The sequence below is a fragment of the Panthera leo genome, chromosome F2 (assembly GCF_018350215.1).
Source record: "Panthera leo isolate Ple1 chromosome F2, P.leo_Ple1_pat1.1, whole genome shotgun sequence".
Classification (NCBI taxonomy): domain Eukaryota; kingdom Metazoa; phylum Chordata; class Mammalia; order Carnivora; family Felidae; genus Panthera; species Panthera leo.
The window spans coordinates 73,162,517-73,184,320 of record NC_056695.1 but is presented as its reverse complement, the minus strand read 5'-3'; the positions used below and the strand labels follow the sequence as shown (position 1 = coordinate 73,184,320).

The 21,804-nt window shown below is 43.8% G+C and overlaps 1 long non-coding RNA gene across 3 annotated transcripts in view; it reads left to right on the top strand.

Annotated features, from left to right (window-relative positions):
• LOC122210813 overlaps nt 1-21,804 on the top strand; it is an 81,803-nt gene that overhangs the window by 47,994 nt on the left and 12,005 nt on the right. Inside the window, exon 5 of one of the 3 annotated variants that reach the window (XR_006198270.1) lies at nt 2,723-3,050. The exons of the other annotated variants lie outside the window; for them this stretch is intronic. This is a non-coding gene — a long non-coding RNA (uncharacterized LOC122210813). Of the gene's footprint in view, nt 1-2,722; nt 3,051-21,804 lie in introns of those variants that run through there. 3 annotated transcript variants of the gene reach the window in all.

Here is a 21,804-nt window from a genome sequence, read left to right as displayed (position 1 = left end):
CGTTACGCAGAATCACAGCTCACTTGGTCTCACTGCTGTACGATATTCCAGTACATAAACACGGCAGTTCGTCCACTCCACTATGGCTGGGCATGCGATCCGTGTCGAGCTTTTGGCTATCATGAAGCGTCCTGCCGGCGCGTATTTGTTTTCCTGTGTACACGGAGGCATTTCTGCCACGGACATGCCTAGGAACGGAACTGCGAGATTACTGGCTCTGTGCGTGTTCCGCGTCAACAGATACTGCTAAAGTAGTTTCCAAAACGGGTGTGCCACTTACGGCCCCGAGAGCAGTATATGAGAGCCATTTATTCTTTAATGAATTTGTCACATCTTTATGCAAGTCTGTGCTGTACGTGATGTTCATCTGGGCACTGTGGGGCAGGAGGAAAAGAAAATGAGGTAGGTACCTGTCCTCAAGGAGCTTAAAATTTAGTCGGAGACCCAGACACCCAAGCAGTTAATAACCAGGTCATGTGGAGGGAACTAACTGCCTTTTTTTTTTTTAAGTTTATTTATTTATTTTTGAGAGAGAGAGAGAGAGAGAGGGCGCACGAACAGGGGAGGGGCAGAGATAGCGGCAGAGATGAGAGAGAGAAGCTTAAACAGGCTCCGCACTCAGCACAGAGCCTGATGCAGGGCTCAATCCCACCGCCGCGAGTTCATGACCTGAGCTGAAACCAAGAGCCAGACGCTCAGCCAACTGAGCCAGCCAGGTGCCCCAGGAACTAACTGCTTTGAAAGAGGTACAGCAACGTGGAGGGGAGAGGCCCCTCAGAGAAGATGAAAACAGTAGCTCACCTTTTCATGGAGCGCTTGGCTGTTTGCCTAGCACTTTTCATATGTGGTATTTTATTCACTATTTACAGCTCAGTACGGGCATGACTCTGATTCTTTTTAAATGAAGAAACAGATTCAGCGGTCAGACGATTTCTCATGGCGGAGCCGGTGGGTGGTGGAGTCCGTGTTATCTACAAGGGCCTATGAAGGCAGTTCTCATATACTTGCTCTATGCATATACTCTGTTGTCTCAACAAGACACCTTGTGCAGCACCTGGCTGGCTCAGTTGGAGGAGTCCCCCCAAGGGACTCTCGATCTTGGGGTTGTGAGTTCGAGCTCCCTATTGGACGTAGAGCCTACGTAAAAAAAAGAAGGCACCTGCTGAGAATCATCTGGAAGCAGAAGGTAAGCGTGTCATGAGGTGGAAAAAGCATAAAAGATCGAACCATACAAGTTAGATTTCATGCACTAGGTTGAGATATCTTAGCTTTCTACGCGATCTCTTTTCTTCTCCATAAGAAGAGAACGACAGGAATGACTGCTTCAAAGAACAGTTGTGAAAAGTAGACGCGTTAATACTTGATATGTAGTCGATGGGTGATAGCATTGCCAACAAATGGCATTCCAACCTGAATTTGTTGAACCTGACCAAAGACAGATTCTTTCCAATTAATATCGAACTGGGTGCAAAATAAATGCTTGGTGGTTATTAATTCAGTGACTCACTCACTGGCTGCACTGTCAAGGGAGAGTGAATTTTTTTTTTTTTTGTTCTTTTCTGGAGGCTTATGGAAAAGAACAGACAAGGATTTTTCTGGTTTAGCGTTTGAGTTGGAAGATGACAAAATGATCTCTTGTGTCCCTTCTCCAGCCCCCAGACTTGATGATTCAGAACCATTTCAGGGAAATATGATTCCATTGTAGCCGATTTCTTTAATTAGTGATTCTGCAAGCTTTCTGTGTACCCCTCCCCCCCCATTATGGTTCTATACTGGGGAACTTCAGATTACATAGTTCTTTCAGAAGCTTTATTGATTTTTTTAATTGAATCTTTACAGAATTTTTTGGTTCGCACACATAAAAACAAGCAGTGAAGTGCAATTTGTCTTCCGTTTTTAATCTTTACCAAGCATGGGAAAGGAAAGAAAAAAAATATTTTATGAAAGTAATAAGCTTTCCTGAGGCTCTTGCTAAGGGATTTATTTTTCTATTGTTCTGGAGAAAAAGCACATTCCTCCTAATATAACTGGCCATTTGACTGCTCATTCCAGAGCCAGATCTGTGGACCTTTATTATACCTTCTCCAAGAACTTTAGAGAAATCGACATTATATCAATCTCTGTGTCTCCTGACTGCTAAGGATCCCTGGTCCCCAGGCACAGAGGTAGCAGACATTTCCCTTTGACCAGTTTCCAGACTTCATGCTAATGGAAACCACGGTTTGGTGCTTTGACTCCATGCACTGTGTCCATTTGCAGAGTCATGGGACCGATGCTCCCTGCTGAATCCTGGATGCCAGATGCAGAGCCAAGAGCCTCTGAAACACGCTTTAGGAGTTTGCAGGGAAGAGCTGCCAAAGTCTGTTTATCCAGCTCAGGGACAAGATTTTACTACCCAACGTGGTTGCTGCCAGATTTGGGGTCTCATCTTATATTTGTTCCCTGTGGATGCCAGTTACCACAGACTGAGTGGCTTAAAACAACCGACATACATTCCGTCATAGCTGGGGAGACCAGGGGTCCAAAAATGAAGGTGTCGGCAGGCTACCCGCCTTCCAGAGGCTCTAAGGAAAAAAATCCCTTCCTGCTTCTTCTGGCCTCTGGGGGCTCCAGGTACTGCCTGGCTTTGGAAAACAGCGTCATCTCTGCTTCTGTCTTTACGTGGCCTTTTCTCTGTGTTTCCTCTTCTGTCTCTTACAAGGACTCTTGTCATTGGATGTAGGGCCTGCCTGCATACTCCAGGACGATCTCATCACGAGACCCTTAATTACATCTGCAAAGACCCTTTTTACGAATAACGTCACATTCCTAGATGCTGGACGTGGACGTATCTTCTGTGGGGGGCACCACTCAAACCACTTTAGATCAGAGAAAAGGTAAATATGGTAAGGTGCAGGTTGTGTGTTGTGTATGGTCTGCAGGGAAACGAGTCCAGAATTGTATACTGGCCAGGGAGGAAACTCTGATTCTTCTCATGCCTCCCATTTATGCACTGTTTTCAGTATTTCTCACAAGCACGTCATTTCCTAACGTGTGACACCTATGATGAGAGGGGAGATGTTTTTAAGCTATAGATAGCCATTTTTAAAAATTCAGTAGTTGTGTACTAACTTTCTATTGTTGATTGTGATATAAAGTTTCCTTTTAAAATGATATTATTTAGCTAAAAAAAATCACAAGTCAGGCTATAGAAAAATCTAAAGAAAATATTAGGAAAAAATAAAAATAAGGAAAAATCATGAGGTGGTACCTTAGTCACTGAAGTTGGACAAACACTGAATTATCTCATTCACCTTAATCTTTGTTAGTTTCTTTTTCTTTTTCTTTTCTTTTCTTTTTTAACTTTTTAAAGTTTACTTGAGTAATCTCTATACCGAATCTGGGGCTCAAACTCAACCTTGAGATCAGGAGTCACACATTCTTCCAACTGAGCCACCCAGGCACCCCAAACTTCATTAGTTTCATTAAAAAAATGAATGGTATAGGGCGTCTGGGTGGCTCAGTTGGTTAAGCATCTGACTCTTGATTTCTGCTCAGGTCATGGTCTCATGGCTTGTGAGGCAGAGCCCCGTGTTGGGCTGTGCACTGAGAGTGGAGCCTGCTTGAGGTTCTCTCTCCCCCTTTCTCTCTGTCCCACCCTCACTCACACTCTCTCTCTCAAAATAAGTAAATAAGCTTTAAAAGTAAATAAATAAAAAATGAATGATATCAGTACTATTATGTTCATTTTACAAATACATCGAGGGCATACGCTGTTTAAACATGGTAGATGAAATATTGTTTGCCTTCTGGCCACTAAAATTAGAGTAAAAAAAGATCTGACCCACGAAGGACCAAGAGCACATAAACAGAGATGACGTAGGGATGCCAACGAAGATTCAGAAGATGGATAGCAGATGGCGAGTGTATCTGGGGGGCCATATCAGAGAGAGCTGAATGCTAAGTATCCATAAAGGAGGGAGCCAAGGCACAGGTTAATTTGTGCAGTTGAATCCTGGCTGGAACAGCTTGGGAAGTATAAGCCACAGATAGACTCTCTCTCTGCTCCTCCCCTGTTCACACGCTGTCTCTCTCTCAAAAATAAATAAAGATTAAAAAAAATTTTTTTTTTTTTAAAAAGGGGTGCCCGGGTGGCTCAGTCGGTTGAGCGTCCAACTTTGGCTCAGGTCATGATCTCAGGGTTTGTGAGTTCGAGCACCATGTCGGGCTCTGTGCTGACAGCTCAGAGCCTGAAGCCTCCTTCGGATTCTGTGTCTCCCTCTCTCTCTGCTCCTCCCCTGCTCACATGCTGTCTCTCTCTCAAAAATAAATAAAGATTAAAAAAAAATAAGAAAATAAGCCACAGATAGATAAACTGGTAGCAAAACAGTAAGATTGGTTAAAAGTGTTTTCTTACTTTTCTTTTCTCCTTTCTTTCTTTCTTTCTTTCTTTCTTTCTTTCTTTCTTTCTTTCTTTCTTTCTTCATTCTAGAATTATTTGGATTGTTACATTTCCCCCCTTCCTAGCCAAAGACAGTTAGTGATATACTCTCTGGGGGTATTTAACCAGAGGACTTAACCCTGGAATATCAGGCCTGATTGAATTCAAGGATGCTGGTCTGAGACAAGAGGAATTACATGAAAGTTTTCATCCTAAACAGTAAGACCTCAGTCTACTCCCCACTTAGCTGTGAGAACACTGACAGCTGGGCTTATTTCTCTCAGGCAGGAGATTGGGGAATTTATCTCTGGGAAGACTGTCTGCCACAATAACCTAGAGACAGTGACAGTTGGCGGTCCCACGTGGAAAGTCCAGGCCCTTTTCCGTTACCCTGTTGAAGGCTACCACCCAATAAGCTTTGCCCAGTTACCTTTAGTGCCTCATTCTTCAAGTGAATGAACAGCCAAAGATCACCAGGTTTTAAGAAAAGCTCAGACTAAAAGAGGCACAAGAAGAAAAGTGAAACTTGGAGAAAATAGTCAATTCAAGGAGGAGAGAAAGTTTAAAAGAAGCAAAAGTCATAAGTTAATATTCTCAGAGAAATAAGTAAATCAACACATCCATGAAATAAGAACAGCGTGCTTTGAAAAGCTAGAAGTTAAAATGAGAAATCCGAAATAAAAACTCCGAGAATAAGATTGCAAAATAAAGTTGAAGGAGTTTTCCAGAAACTAGAGTAAAAAGAAAATAAGAGGGAATTAGAAAAGATAAGAAAATAAGTGGAGTTAGACCAGCAAGTCCCAAATATGAATGATAGAAAGTTCAGAAAAGGAAGTGAGAAATAGAGATGAGGAATTTACTCAAGGAAATTTTAATACATTTCCTAGGAAGGATGAGTTAATATTCCAGATTGAAAGTGATCTGGGTTCTTAATTTTTTTAACATTTATTCATTTTTGAAAGACACAGAGCACGAGTGGGGGAGGGGCAGAGAGAGAGAGGGAGACACAGAATCTGAGCCATTAGCACAGAGCCCAACATGGGGCTCAAACTCATGGACTGTAAGATCATGACCTGAGCTGAAGTCAGATGCTTAACAGACTAAGCCACCCAGGAGCCCTGAAAGAGATCTGGATTACTAAAAGAACCTAATAGCATCTAAAAATTATACAGAAAACAAATAGACAAAAGCCCTCAAAGCAGTTTGCATAAAGAAAGAGGTGAAGAATCAGAAGGGTGTCAGAGTTTTCAACCTCAGAGCCAGTAGTTAATAGCTAATTGGATAATATATTTTTTCTTTTTTTTCACCATACAATATGATTACAGTACCATGGACTGAACTCCCTATGCTGTAATATTTTCACAAAATCTCTAAAAAAGAATGATTTTCCATTTAGAACTTTCTTTCTTCCTTCCTTCCTTCCTTCCTTCCTTCCTTCCTTCCTTCCTTCCTTTCACCCAGCAAAACTACCAGTTAAGTAGAAGAATAGAAAAAAGGCATTTTTGGACATTCAAGTTCTGAAAAAGTTGCTTTGTATGACTCTTTCAGGATACAATTTGAGGATATTCTCCCCCTAAATGAGAGTGTAACCCAAGCTTTAAAAAGATATGCAGTTGAGCAAACAGGATTCAACAATGAACAGAAACAAAGACAATCTCCATGTTGATGATGAGAGCCCGTCCCAGGATGATATCTCATTAGCAGGCCTGGAAAAGCGATTTCTCTAGGTTGGACCAGGGAGTAGAGAGGGCTTTCACAGAGATGGCTCCAAGGGAAAAAGAAGCTTCTAGATCACCTGATGTGTGACCCATTGAAAGATGAATATACTTGTGTCAGTGTTTAAACCTGAAAAATTAGGCATTAGTGCATAAAACCAAGCACATAAAAATTAGAAAAAATAAAAAGTCGAACAACCATGAAAATATAACTGTCCCATATACAATGAATTTCATATATATGTATGTGTGTGTGTGTATATATATATATATATATATATATATATATATACTTTTTGTGGTAGCTTCCTGGCTCAGTCAGAGTAGAATGAAAGTCTTGGTCGTGGGGGGTGTGAGTTCGCATTGGTGTAGAGATTACTTAAAAATAAAATTGTTTTTTAGAAGAATAATATATATACATGAGTGTGTGTGTGTGTGTGTGTGTGTGTGTGAGAGAGAGAGAGAGAGAGAGAGAGCGAGGCAGGGGCAGAGAAAGAGGGAAAAAGAGAATCTGAAGCAGGCTCTGCACCGTCAATGCAAAGTTTGATGCAGGGCTCGAACCCACGAACTGTGAGACCAGGACCTGAGCCAAAGTCAGGTGCTCAACTGACCTGAGTCACCCAGGTGTCCCAAGAATAACATATACATATTTTAAAGTAAGCTCTAGGCCCAATGTGGAGCTCAAATTCACTCATGAACCTGAGATCAAGAGTCACATGTTCTACTGAGCCAGCCAGGTGCCCCCATTATTTACAATGGTATTTTGATATCAAACAGAGTGCTAATTTAACCAAAAGTTGAGACATGGGTGGTACAGAGGGAGTGAGTGTCTCTGTATCTGGGAGTGGCAGGGGGATGGGGCAGGGAAACAGAGACTGGCCATATGGGGGGAGGGAAATTGACATCTTCCTGAGTAGGAAGTCAAGTCGGTCATGTGTCAAATGGGAGGAATTAAGAACTTTCAGGGGCGCCTGGCTGACTCAGGCAGCGGAGTATGAGACTCTTGATTTCAGGGTTGTGGGTGTGGAGAATACTTAAAAATAACATCTTTTTTAAAAAGTTAAAAAAAAGAAGAAAAAAAAAAGAACTTTCGATGTGGCCTATCCTTTGGAAATCGAGAGGTAAATGCCCAGAAAGGTGAAAGTGGTTTCCTTCGGGAATGGGATTAGGGAGAGAGCAGCTACATAGTTGTTAGCAACATGAAACCATCAGGCTTCTTAAGCGCGTTCATTATGTGGCTTAAAAACAAGCAAAGAAATAAGTGAGAAACGAGAAGTCGAGAGACCAAGTGTTAAAAGGGTCACAGGTCGCAAGCGGCAGGACGAGATCTGGAGTGAGGTGTAGCGGACTTCACAAACCCAGACTGTTAATCTCTGCCTCCCCCACTTTGTCCCCTTCTCTCCTCTCTCCACTCCCCTTTCACCCCTTTCCCACATTCCGTCGCTCATTCTGTCTTCCCATTCTTCCCCAGACCACCTCCTTCTCCCCTTTTCCAAGTTCTCTTTCACCTTCTCCCGTATTCTTGTCCCTTTTCTCAAGTGCGTCTGAGCTACTGACCTTTTGCAAGGCTCTCTGTGTGTCCCGCCCGATGGGTCTGATGACCTCTCCGGCCATCGTAGGGCCTCTGCTCGGTTATCTGCCACCCTCATCCGTCCCTGCACCCGGCACGGTCCATGCTTGTAAATTTTCACAGCCTGGTGATTTTTCTTCTTAAATTTGGGGTTGGCTTTTCTCACCGGTGAAGTCTGAACTCTGCGGGGTATTATTTTTAGACGTTTCATTTTAGAAGAAGGCAAAAGCCCTGCTCCTTTTGGGCGGATTTCACGAATCCCCCAGAGTACCCAGACAAAAAGCACTAAAAGATAATTCCACTCTTGAGTGATTTAATAGTTTCTTGGCTCAGCAGGTGCATTACTTTGGTAAATTAGAAGGAAAAACTCCTTTTCTTCCTGATAACAAAAGTAATAATTTTTTCTTGTAAAAAAAAAAAAAAAGGAAGTACAAAAAAGCACAAGGAAGAAAATGGAAACATATGGAATGGCACCTTCTGGAGATAACCCGACTTAACTCATTGCTGTACATCCTTTGAGCCTTCTTATGTATATGTGCACAAAAAATCACTCTTTTACAAAATGGAAAACGTGCTCTCTATATTATTTTACAACACTTCCATATTAATATTTTATAAACCTTTTCTCTAATATAACTTTTAATTCCTACCTGATATTTAGGGACATGGATATTTTGCAATTTGCAGTAATTCGGTACATACTTTAAATGGCTTGAAGACATTATTTTTGAAGAGTGGTAAACATTGATAGCACTCTAAAAAATATACTTTCTCTCAATGACCGTGTGGCAGAGATGATACTTAATGAATTCAACAAGTCCTGCTTCTTAGTCTTCCCTTCTAGGGCTATGGAAATTTGTATTTCCCGGTTCCCCTTGAGGTTAGGCGAGGTCACGGAGTGGTTCTGGCCAGGAGTGCGAGTGGAAGTGAAGTGTGTTACTTCTTACTGTTACAGGAAAAAGCACCTTTGAGATTCTCCGATCTTTCTTTACATTTTTTTTTAAGTTTATTTATTCACTTTGAGAGAGAGAGCACACAAGTCGGGGAGGGGCAGAGAGAGAGAGAGGGAGAGAGAATCCCAAGCAGGCTCTGCACTGTGAGTGCAAAGCCCGATGTGGGGCTTGAACCCGCAAACTGTGAGATCGTGACCTGAGCCGAAGTCAGATGCTGGACCAGCTGAGCCACCCAGGCGCCCGTCCAATCCTTATTTTAGTGCCATGGTGATCACAGAGGCCTTGATTTGAGACAGTGAAGTCACAACAAGAAGCATCCTCAATCACTGGGTCACCGCATGGAGTACAGGTGCGCTGGAGAGTTGCCCAGCCTACAATCTATGGATAACTCTGGATGAGTGAGGAATTAATAGGGGTACCTGAGATTTGGGATTGTATGTTTCTTAGTACAGGGCTAGTCTCTCCCGACTGACACAGACCATATATAGAAGTGATCTAAAACGATTTAAAGCGTTTCTTCTGTGATATTCTCAAGATACAGAAATGTACTGATTATCATTGAGCATTTACTGATTGAGGATCCCATGTGCAGACAGAGTGTCAGCCCCTAAAAGGACACAAAATGGTGAGAGACATAGTCCTGGCCCCCAAAGCAGCCAAATTGAAGATGGCATAGATTGTAGAAATTACACAGTGGAAATGCTTTTGTAGAGGACACACAGCTTATAGCATCACAGCAGGTAGGATAACTTTGGGGAGGGATCCTGAGAACTTCACGTATTGACTAGGAGATGTATAGATGGTGAGAGACGGTCTTTCTAGGGAAAGGGAGCAGCATGTGTGAGTCACAGAGATACCTGTGACATAGCATGGCATATTTGGAAACCCAATCTGTCCATCGGCAGGGGATGGAAGTCCATGAAACCATGTTAGTTCCGATAATGGGAAGCTCACTGCTTTTCAAGATTAACAGTCCCGTCATTAAATGGATCTATTCAGTAGGAAAAGTCTTTCTCATGCAAAACAAAAATACGTCCTCTCCTAATTTTTCATGGCTTGGCCTTCATTCACTTCTCTGGAGATGTCGAGATGAAAACTACACTCTTTTGGGGGCACCTGGCTAGCTCAGTCGGAGGAACATGGAACATGTGACTCTTGATCTTGGGGTTATGAGTTCGACCCCCACATTGGGTGTAGAGATTAATTAAATAAAACTAAAAAAAAAAAAAAAAAAAAGCTAAACTCTTTTTATGTGATCGTTCTTCAAATATTTAGGATACTGTTTACATCCCCCTGAGTTCTGTGTTGCTTTCTTTCTCAGGCATTAGCTCCAATCTTTTAAAGGTGGTGTGTAAAGTCTTGCGTGAAATCTGGCATATGGTACTTCCTCAGCATATGCTGGATGACTGAATGCGCAGGTCAGTTCAAAAGTAGTCAGCAGCAGGGGCGCCTGGGTGGCTCAGTCGGTTAAGCGTCCGACTTCGGCTCAGGTCACGATCTCATGGTTTGTGGGTCCGAGCCCCGCGTCGGGCTCTGTGCGGACCGCTCGGAGCCTGGAGCCTGCTTGCGGATTCTGAGTGTCTCCCTCTCTCTCTGCCCCTCCCCCGCTTGTGCTCTGTCTCTCTCCGTCTCTCAAAACTAAATAAATGTTAAACAATTAAAAAGAAGTAGTCATCAGCCATGTGCGCTCAGTAGAAAATTGTGAAGGACGATCGTTTATTATACCTAGTGGTTAGCATTTATTGAACCCCTACATTTTTGCCAGGCAATTTACCGAGTTCTCTACTTGCACAGCAGCTCGCTTGATGTGATCACCACCCTGTGATGTGGGGACTCATACTATTCTATCTTGGGAGGAGGAAGAGGTTTGCAGAGGTGTGGCATCTTGTTCCATCACATAGCTCAGAAATGGTGGAGTCGGGATTCGAACTGAGGCCTGTTGGACGTCAGAGCCTGTCTTCAACTGTTTTCCAAGTGTCCTGTGCGATCTCATCTGACTCCCCTGCCGACACTGTCGTGGCCATTTCACCTCATTTTTCTTTTTCTGGAGACATACATTTGATAACACTTTAATTCCGGTGTAGTGAACATACAACATTTCACCTCATATTTTTCACAGCATTTTTTAAAGTGTTTATTTATTCTGGAAGAAGAGAGAGAGAGAGAGACAGAGCATGAGCGGGAGAGGGGCAGAGAGCAGGAGACCCGGAATCTGAAGCAGGCTCCAGGCTCCGAGCTGCCAGCGCACAGCCTGACGTGGGGCTCGAACTCACAAACCTCGAGATCATGACCTGAGCTGAAGTCGGACGCTTGACCGACCAAGCCCCCCGGACGCCCCACATTTCACCTCATTTTACACTTGCATGTTGTGATGGTCAGCAAAGCTGAAACACAAGGTCACACAGCTTGCTTGGTTCAGGGCTAGGATTTGTCAAACTTCAAAGCCCATGCCTCCTTGATCCTTCCCTGCGACTCCACGGAGAGAGTGATTTCGGTAGTGATCTCGCCAGGATTTTTCTGACCAAGAGACAGAACTTCACCTTTCCTTCCCTTTTCTTATTTCATTTGGATCAACCGCTCGGGGGCAAATGAAAAAAAACCCAGAAGTGCAGCAGCAGCTGAATGTCGTTTTTAAGGCTCACAAATATCTGTGGTGAAGTTTGGATTGATCATCGCCTTGTCCTGGTGTCCTTGGGTTTGCCTGCTTCCAGATGGCCCCTGTCAGGTTGGGGCAGGGCGGCTTCTCCAATGCTGGAGTTGTTGAGGCACAGCCGAAATCACCCCTTATTCGCAGGAGGACACTTGAGGTCTCCTCCTTGAATGTGGATTATCTGCCAAGGTGCTTCCTGATTTCATTCTGCAGTAGGAAATTAAATAGTTGGAATGTATAATCGTAGTTACCAGCTATTACCTGTTTTAGTATTTTTTTTTTAAGTTTATTTATTTATTTTTGAGAGGGGGTGGGGAGGGGCAGCAGAGAGAGAGAATCCCAAGCAGGCTCCGCACTGTCAGCGCCGTGAGATCATGACCTGAGCCAAAACCAAGAATCAGACCCTTACCCGACCGCGCCAGGCGCCTTGACCTGTTTTCTGTGTAACACACACTTTGCTAAACTCTTGATATGAAGTCTTCATGATAACCCGACGGAACGATCGGAGGAGCTAAATCACCTTCCCGAAGCCATGTAGACAGTTAGCAAATGAGATCCAGCCGTGGCCGCAGTGGCACCAGTGGGCTGTGGGTGGGGCCGCATTGGACTTAGGTTGGAGCACTGTGGTTGGAGCCTGGCCTCCACACTCGCTCTGGTCCAAGCAGCTCCTCAAGGCTCCGCCCCTCACCTGCAACATCGGGACAGTAGAAGAGCCTACGTTAGAGTTGTTTTTCCAATGAAAAGAGAAAATATGTGTACAATTCATAACTGTAATGCTTAGCTCATATCAAGTTGTCAAAAACATTCATCGCTATAATGAGCAGTTCTAGAGCAGTGGTTGAGTGGTTGCTAACTTTTCTTTTGGTCATGAATCTAATGAGAGACGTCCAGTGAAAAACAGAGATCTGAAAAACAACCTTACATCATGAACTTTCAAGGATGTATGGTGGGGAGAATAGGCCATCTCTGAATACTTCACCTCAGCATACTGATTATTTTGAATTAAAGTTACCTACGAAACAGCAGATACAAGGACACTGTGACCTCCTTTGTCCCTTAAAAGCTGGAAATAAATCTGCCTTGTGGAGGTATGCTCCCTGTACCAAGAGGGGAGAGAGCATCCGTTGCCTGAGACAGAGAATTTGAGGGAATAAGGAACATTGCTACTTCTTCATTCATTTGCCACCCCAAGCCCAAACCCCTCTGTTTTGTCCAGTCTTCACGAATAATTGTTTCTTGGTCTCAGAGGCACAAAAGCGGCCTGTTTTGGTCACTTCTTTGAGTGTCGTGTTTCCGTGAGCTCCCATACGTACAAAATTAAATTTGTTTTCCTCCTGTTAATGTGTCTTATGTCAATTTAGCGAGTAGGCCGATCGAAGATCCTAGGAGGGGAAAGGGGGAAAGTTTTCCTCCCTTATGGTGGATTCCAGTACATCTGTAGACATCCAAGGGTTAATAAATCCAAGGTTAATATTTCGTGGGAAGACAGAATCTCCCAGATGGGGGATTTTTAAAATTGATGTTTCTGTTAGTGTTTCTCTTTCTTCCTTTAAGGCAGTGGCTTAAAACAAAAACAAAAACGCAAACAGAAAACAAAAACCTCCTGTAGTAACTGCCTTTTCTATCAACAAACAACACTCATATCATCCCCTGGGGGCCTGAAGTCTCTGGCCACCTGGAGCTCCGTGAAATTCCCCAGTTATTATGTGCTTACATGTTCAGCCACCATTCCTGTATTTTCTGCCTCAGCTCTCTCTGCATAATTATCTCCACATATTATTCCTACCCCATAAAAATGCATACAACCTGTCAGTGTGGAGCGAGCAGGGCTGTTCTGTGCTGCTGGGGTTTGCTGCGCAGATATTTTTTTCCTGTTGGTGGAAACGCTGAGAGCGACAGGGAATTTTTGGTTCAGGTGCCACCCTTCTCTTTGGTGGGGGTGGAATGGGGATGGGACGGAGAGTGAGCCGGAAATTCTTTTTTTTTTTTTTAACATTTTATTTATTTTTGAGACAGGGAGAGACAGAGCATGAACAGGGGAGGGTCAGAGAGGGAGACACAGAATCCGAAACGGGCTCCAGGCTCTGAGCTGTCAGCACAGAGCCCGACGCGGGGCTCGAACTCACGGACCATGAGATCATGACCTGAGCCGAAGTCGGCCGCTTAACCGACTGAGCCCCCCAGGTGCCCCAAGGAAATTCTTATTACGGCCCCAAGGACAGAGGCGAGACAAAGCAGAATTCGAATAATGGTTGAATGAATGATTTTAGTACATAGGCAAAGGAGGCCCAGTTACTCTCTGACTCCCATTTATTCCCCCAGTGTCAAAAGAGAGGTTGTGTGTCATTACTCTGCCTTCCATTGGAGGTTTAGCTTTGAACAAATACATACAAGGTCACAGCCGACGGGGAGCGTTTAATCTAGTGTGTGTATCCATCAGATATTATGGAATCAACAGACCCGGTTTTCCTTAGCAAAGTATAAGGCAGAGGCAAAATGTGACCGTGATGGTGACTGTCTTTACCCTTCCACTCATTTATTTATTTATTCCTTCAAACGCAAACATTTGTTGACAACCCGCTCTGTGGTATGTTTGGGACTGTGCCAGGCTCTCTTTGCCGCTATCTGTGATTGTGGTGATTCTTTGCTGTGGGCGGCTCTTCTGTGCCATGGGGGACGTTCACAGCATCTCTGGTGTCTACTCACTGCATGCCAGAAGTGCCCCGACTTGTGATAACCAAAGATGCCTGAAGTATAGCTCAATAGCCCTCGGGAGGCAAAATTGCCTCCAGTTCAGGACTGCCGTTCTCACGAATAAGGCATCCCCTCTGACATCAGTGTTAAAATAACCAAGAATATTAATAACCACACCGATAATCACAGTGTACGAAACGCCTCCTTTCCGTCCGGTTTTGTGCCGGGCACATCACCTTCTTTCATACTCACGACAATCTTATGAGTAAATATTTCTTTATGGATTTCTGAAGATTTATAATGAATATGTCTAATGCCGGCTGGCCGGGTCTGAGGAACCAGAGGGGGACCAGCCGTAGGACTGGTAGGACCAGCCAAGAGGGTCCTTGGCATGGCCTCACGCGGGATGGAAATCAAATGCGAGCCAACAGGAGGTGAAAGCAGACTTTATTGAAGAGATGGAGAGAGCAGATACAGATTGACCAACCGGGAGACTTGGAAAGGAAAAGAGCATGAGTCCTGTCTTTGTTCCGGGCCTGGGGTTTTTATTGAGGTTGGCGGTCTGGTGTACATTACGTGTCCTCCGGGGCATCCAGGAAATGGTTAGAACCCTGACAGGGGCCCAGGTGTTTCTTCTTGGAGCCAGAGGGTCTTGGTGTAGAGATGTCTAGCTCCCGTGGTCTGGAATACGCATATGATGGCTTCGTCAGGTCGGGTCTTCTCACCTGGTCCTTCCTTAGATGTTATCTATTTTAGAGAAATCACCAACTTCCTGACCCTTACAAGGGGGCATACGCTATTTGCGATAAAAGGCATGTATGGAGTGGGCTGGGGGTGCAGGTCCTAGCAAGAAAAGCAGAAAAAGAAACAAAGGAGAAAAACAGCTACTTCTCTCCTGGGGTCCCTTCAGCTTGCCTGTGTCAACCCTATTCACAGTTATTCCTGGATGTGGGAATTACAAACTTCTCAAAGCAAGAATCAATGTTTAAGACTAGAGAAAATATGGAATTTGTGTTCTTAGGGATGGTAGAGGCTAAAGATGGAAAGACTATGGTTTCTTTCTTTTTTAAAAAAATATTTATTGATTTATTTATTTATTTATTTATTTATTTATTTATTTATTTATTTTGAGGCAGAGAGAGCATGCATACGCGAGCAGGGGAGGGGCAGAAAGCGCAGGAGAGAGAGAATCCCAGGCGGGCGCCGCACTGTCACTGCAGAGCCCATCGTGGGGCTCGAACTCACAAACTGTGAGCTCATGACTTGAGCTGAAAACCAACAGTCGGACGTTCAACTTGAGCCACCCAGGCGCCCTGAAAGATCGTGTTTTCAAAAGGTGTTAGGTTATTCGATCTAGCAGAAAATGCTGAAGCCAGCATTTGCTTCAATATAAAGCAAACATAAAGGAGAACATACAGGTAGCTAACCCTTCCTTTCTTTGCACTGTTAGTTTATATTGGCTAAACTCTTCATTTGATTCTCTGTGTATTTCTTTTTAATTTTTTTGGAAGCATACGTATTAATTTTTTTTTTTTTTGTATTTTAACTGAGTAAAGCTTTACATTTATGCTTCCTATCGCTAATAACAGGATGTTTTCTGGGCTCCAGAACAATAATTCATCATTGGGTTTCCGAATAGAAAGTCATCTTAGTTGCATAGAATCCAAACATCCACTTTACTGTTGAAGAACCCAAAGCTAGGTAAAAGGAGCTGAATTGCTGTAGGTCAGGGGTCTCCAAACTACAGCCTGTAAGTCAGATTTAGCCGTTACTTGTTTTTGTAAATATATTTTTAGTGGGACACAACCACGCTCATTTGTGTTTATATATTCTCCATGTTTGCTTTCAAGCCACAATAGGGTTGATTAGACTCTCTGTCCCTCAAAGCCTAAGATGTTTACTGTCTGGTCCTTCATAGAAAATATTTGTCAGCCCCTATTCTAGGTCATACCACAAACTAGGGCTGGAAGAGATCCGGGCAGCAGTGTGGTGGAGGGGAAAATCCCTGGGCTCTAGAATCAGGACAGGCTTTGCATCCTGTCTCCGTCATTTGCAAGCTGTGTGGCCTTGAACATGCAACTTGATCCCTTTGATTGAATACAATTAGGATGAATATATTTTGCAATTTTGTTATGTGATGTATGATTGTCTGATAAAGTCTCTGGCACATATTCAAAATAGATGATATTAAAATACAGCACCCTTTCTACTTAATAATGGTGACTATTTTACTCACTCATTCAGTCAACATTTATTGGAACGCCTGGATGGCTCAGTTGGTTAAGACTTGGACTTCGGCTCAGCTCGTGATCTCGGGGTTCGTGGGTTCAAGCCCCGTGTCGGGCTCCGTGCTGACAGCTCAGAGCCTGGAGCCTGCTTTGGATTCTGTGTCTCCCTCTCTCTCTGCTCCTCCCCTGGTCATTCTCTCTCTCTCTCTCTCTCAAAAATAAATAAATAAACATTAAAAAAATAAAAAGAAAAAATAAACATTAATTACAAACCAGTTACCTTGGGAGGGATTGAGGGCACAAGACTTGGCGTCTGAACTCAGTCAATTTCAGCCCAGCAGAGAGAGTGGGTGGGAGAGGCACCTCTTCCCGCAGGAGAGGACATTTTATCCGAGACCTTAAAGAAAGGTAAGGGGTAGCTAGGCACAAGAGATGGGGGTGAGCTAACGAATGTTTCAAGAGAAAGGAAAGAAGAATAATGAAGGACCTAAGGTTAGAAAGACACGGTTGATGGGGGGTGGGAGGGAGGGGAAGGTGGGTGATGGGTATTGAGGAGGGCACCTTTTGGGATGAGCACTGGGTGTTGTATGGAAACCAGTTTGACAATAAACTTCATATATTGAAAAAAAAAGGCACGGCACACTAAAAGTGCTTAAAAAAAAGAAGGTTCAGCACAATTTGGGTAATTCAGCCTTGGGAGGAAGTGGGGAGAGATGTGACTGAAAAAGTGAGTAAGATCCACATGCTAAAAAGCCAAGGTAAGCAGACACTCTGAGTTGCTCTCCCCACGGCCATGGCCTTGTCTTTACCGAGAGAATCATGATTTCGTACGAGCAGCAACGTGCCCACCTTAGAGGACACAGTGGTTATGGCCGCGGTTGGTCCCAGGCGAGCTCGTGCCTGGCATCTGGCCAAGGAGATGTAAACAGAAGAATCCTGAGGTCTCTCAGAAAAGGGTTTTCCAGCTTAAAAACATTGACGGAAAAGTCCTCCTCCTCTCTTCCTTTCTGGCTTTATTTTTTTTATATGAAATTTATTGTCAAATTGGTTTCCCTACAACACCCAGTACTCATCCCAAAAGGTGCCCTCCCCGATGCTCATCACCTATTTTCCCCTCCCTCCTACCCGCCATCAACCCTCAGTTTATTCTCAGTTTTTAAGAGTCTCTTATGTTTTGGCTCCCTCCCTCTCTAACCTCTTTTTTTTTTTCTTCCCCTCCCCATGGTCTTCTGTTAAGTTTCTCAGGATCCACCTAAGAGTGAAAACATATGGTATCTGTCTCTCTCTGTATGACTCATTTCACTTAGCATAACACTCTCCAGTTCTATCCACGTTGCTACAAAAGGCCACATTTCCTTCTTTCTCATTGCCACGTAGTATTCCATTGTGTATATAAACCACAGTTTCTTTATCCATTCATCAGTTGGTGGACATTTAGGCTCTTTCCATCATTTGGCTATTGTTGAGAGTGCTGCTATAAACATTGGGGTACCAGTGCCCCTATGTATCAGCACTCCTGTATCCCTTGGGTAAATTCCTAGCAGTGCTATTGCTGGGCCATAGGGTAGATCTATTTTTAGTTTTTTGAGGAACCTCCACACCGTTTTCCAGAGCGGCTATACCAGTTTGCATTCCCAGCAACAGTGCAAGAGGGTCCCCGTTTCACCACATGCTCTCCAGCATCTATAGACTCCTGATTTGTTCATTTTGGCCACTCTGACCGGCGTGAGGTGGTATCTCAGTGTGCTTTAGATGCCAGTCAGGTGGGATTATGCCTGGACCCGCTGTAGCGCTTCTGACCCCGGCAGTAAAGGTCAACAGGGCTGAGGGCGGAGGAAAGAGGAGTGGGGAGAGGCAGGGATGCTTCGTTGGATCAGCACTGGCATTTGGGGCCAGTCGTGGGTCGCCATGCTTCCTGTACAGAAAGCAGGGTGAAATCACAGAAGCCCTTGGTGCCCGGGTCCCCCTCACCTGCAAACGGCTGAGCTCTAAATGGATTAGATGACCATATGTGACAAGTAGTTAGCCTCTGGGGGAGGCCTCAGTTTCCTCATCTGTAAGATGGAAGTGATGACAGAACCATGCAAAGCATTGCTGTGAGGACGAAATGGTACAGACATTGCGAGAAGTGTAGGGCCTGGTACCTAGTATGTGCTCTAAACGGTGGGCGGTATTTCCGTTGTCGTCGTGTCGTTATCCGTAAACTTAAGTTTCTTGATGACTTTGGCATTCCTTTTTTTTTTTTTAAGTTTGTTTATTTATTTATTTAGAGCTCAAGCAGGGAAGGGGCAGAGAGAGAGGGAGGGAGAGAGGACCCAAAGCAGGCTCTGTACGGTCAGTGCAGAGCCCAACATGGGGCTCAATCTCATGAACCTTGAGATCATGACCAGAGCCAAAGTTGGACGCTTAACTGACTGAGCCACCCGGATGCCCCGACTTCGACCTTGCTAAAGATTACCTCGTGCTGGCATGAATCAGGATCTGTCATGGGTATTGCACAGGGAACCGAATGAGATATTCTCCATAGCAGTTCTGTCCCCCACCCCGACTCCCACCCCCCCCCCACCCCGTCACAAACTGTAGGTTGTGATCCGTTAGCATCTTGAGAAATTAATTTATTGGGAAGTGAAAAAGAATAGAATAGGTTAAAATAGGCAATATTAGAATGTGTCGCATGTAGTAAGGATAGACGTTATTTCTTAAGAGTTTTATGTATTTCCTTTATTTGTATGTGTATGTGGAGTTGCACTTGGGAAGTGTATTTCCTATTGTCGATTGCATCGTAAAAAATTTTTTCTGTTTTTTTTCTTTATATATATTTTTTAACGTTTATTCACTTTTTTGAGAGACAGAGACAGAGTGCAAGCAGGGCAGGGGCAGAGAGAGAGGGAGACACAGAATCAGAAGCAGGCTCCAGGCTCTGAGCTGTCAGCACAGAGCCCAGTGCAGGGCTTGAACTCACGAACTGTGAGATCGTGACCTGAGCCGAAGTCGGACGCCGAACCGACTGAGCCACCCAGGCGCCCCTGTAAAAATTGTTCCTAAAAGACTGCTGTAAGGGGCCTTCCAACTCCAGATTCTGTGGTTATTCTCAGATGCTGTGGCTCATTCCGGCACTGTGCCTTCACGTTACACAACACTGTGATACCCTGCTGACTCACAGTCAGGAAACAGTTCCCTGGTCGACACGGGGGTTTTTCTCCATCACTGTTCATTCTTTTCTCTATCGGTCCTGCTTCGTTTTAAACAGGTGCTCAGGAAGATGAACATCTTCTGTAGAAGGAACTCGTTGCCCGCCAAACTGAAACGGATGCTTAGCTGGTATCTTCAGAGGTCCCCAGTGGGCTCTTCTTTCCGGTCCCTGGGAGGGTGGAGTCACAGCCAAGAAGGCAAATGGGCCATGTCCTAGGAACGACTTTGTAGATTTTGTAGTTTTCGGATGGATTTCTCTACAGGTTTAATTCCCTCTTCTAATTGTAGTTTCTAGTGTTGACATCATGGACTGGGGATTTGGGCAGCAGATTTTTACTGGGAAACATATCAGACAACTTTGATGTAACCTTTTTTTTTTTTCCTGAACGCTTAAGAGAAAAAAAAGAAACTAATGTTAAATGCATCCATAGATACTGATACAGATCACACGCGGTACCTGTTCTATTCCTGGCACTGCCCACTGCCAACTATAGATGATTACCTAAGCATTATAATTGGGGCCGTCTAGAAGGAGACAGGATTAGCATCAGAGACTTTGGCGTGCCTGCTCTGTCCACTGCTTGCATGACCTTGAGCAAGTCACTGACTCATTCTGAGCTTTGGTCGGTAATAAAAGCTGCCTTTGAGGGAGTACTTAACCATGCATCGGGCACATTATAGATACTACTTATCAATCTGAGACCAATCCTGGGAAGTAGTTGCATACATTCAGTAACTGAGTTAGGACCAGGTTGCTGGTCAGAGCCTGGATCTAGAGTTGGACACAAGTCTGGTTGGCCTCAAAGCCCACGGTCTTTCGTTACATTTCTGTGTTTCCTCCTAAAAGTGGAGATAAAACCAAAAATGCTTGCCAACCCTGAAGGTTGTCTTAAAGTTGAAATCAGCTAAAATAAATGTGAAGATTTTGAGTGCTGTTAGTTCCTGTGATTATGACCATAATTTGTGTGATGATGGCAATTATTCTTTTTAGGAGCCCTAATAAACCCATACATGCTTCTTGTTACCACAACCCTTCTTACAGGCATACTTGACTAGGTTCTATTTACTTTTCGGTCTCCTGCACTAGACTGTGAGCGTTTTGACAGAAGGGATCTTGACTTAATTGGTTGTATGTTGCTAATAACTGATACAATGCTTGCCACAGAGTTAAGTGCTCAGTGGTTGGTATACTGCAATGAAAATATGTCTAATTTCCAGTCTGTCACTACACAGAACATGCTTATATTTAAAGCCATTTCTGCATTTTAAGAACTCATCTTTTACATTGGAAAAGTTAAAAAAGAGGACTGGAAAACTATACAACCACACATTAGTAGGAATTACGGGAGAATTACCTTTTTCTTTATATTTTCTAATTGTCTTTAGTAAACATGTTTCATTCATTCAATTAAGAGTTTGGGTTGTGTTTATTTTCTTTTTCTGTGTGTGTGTGTGTGTGTGTGTGTGTGTGTGTGTGTGTGTTTTCACTATAAGGGGTGACGTATTGATTCACCCAAACCCAGAAACATCAGCACCATTAACTGATCAAGTCAGTTCTGAGCTCCTGAGTCTTAGAAGAGGTGGAGTGGAAGATGAACAAAAGAAAAGGCCATGGCTTGCTGTCTGGATTGGGACAAGGAATGGGAGTTTCCTGGGCTGCACCGTGACCTTTATAAATTGTTGAATTTCAAATCTGTAAGCAGGAGTTGAAGCCAACCCTTCCATGGCGTTACCTTACAAAAAGTCTTCCCAGAGTCTCTGATAATGGTTACATGTCTTCTGCTTTAAGATTCCATGGGATGCAAACAAAGGAAATCCCATTTCAATATTGATCAGAGTGGATCATGACAATGCGCCCTAAGTGGAGTTAAGCATTTGCCCCTCCCAAGTTTCAACTATTGGCTCCAGTGCAAAAGAGAATATACAGAATATTATTTCGACTTCCCTGAGTCTTATCTAGACCCCACTGAAGACACTCTATCTATTAACCAGTCTTCAGATGTACTGGCTGTCAGGTCTGTCACAGTTTTTGTTGCTGATTTCTGGATATAGTCATGGCATAAGTTTTGGAAGCACATGGCTGTGAGTCCTAATATGAACTATATCCCCAGTGAGCTATGTAGAGACCATTTAAAATGACATTAAAAAAACAAAATCACGATAAATGAGGAGGGTGGTAGGAATAATAATTGCCAACATTTGGGGGTGCCTGTTATGCACCAGGCACTGAGCAGTGGGCTTTACATGCAAGATAACATTTCAGCCTTGAATTCCAAGTGTTGGCTTCTCAAAGTGTGTAATATGTAATATGTGGATAGTAGGAGTAACCCACACGGAGTGATGGCATGGTTTCGATCCCATAATGTATGTTAAGTACTTAGA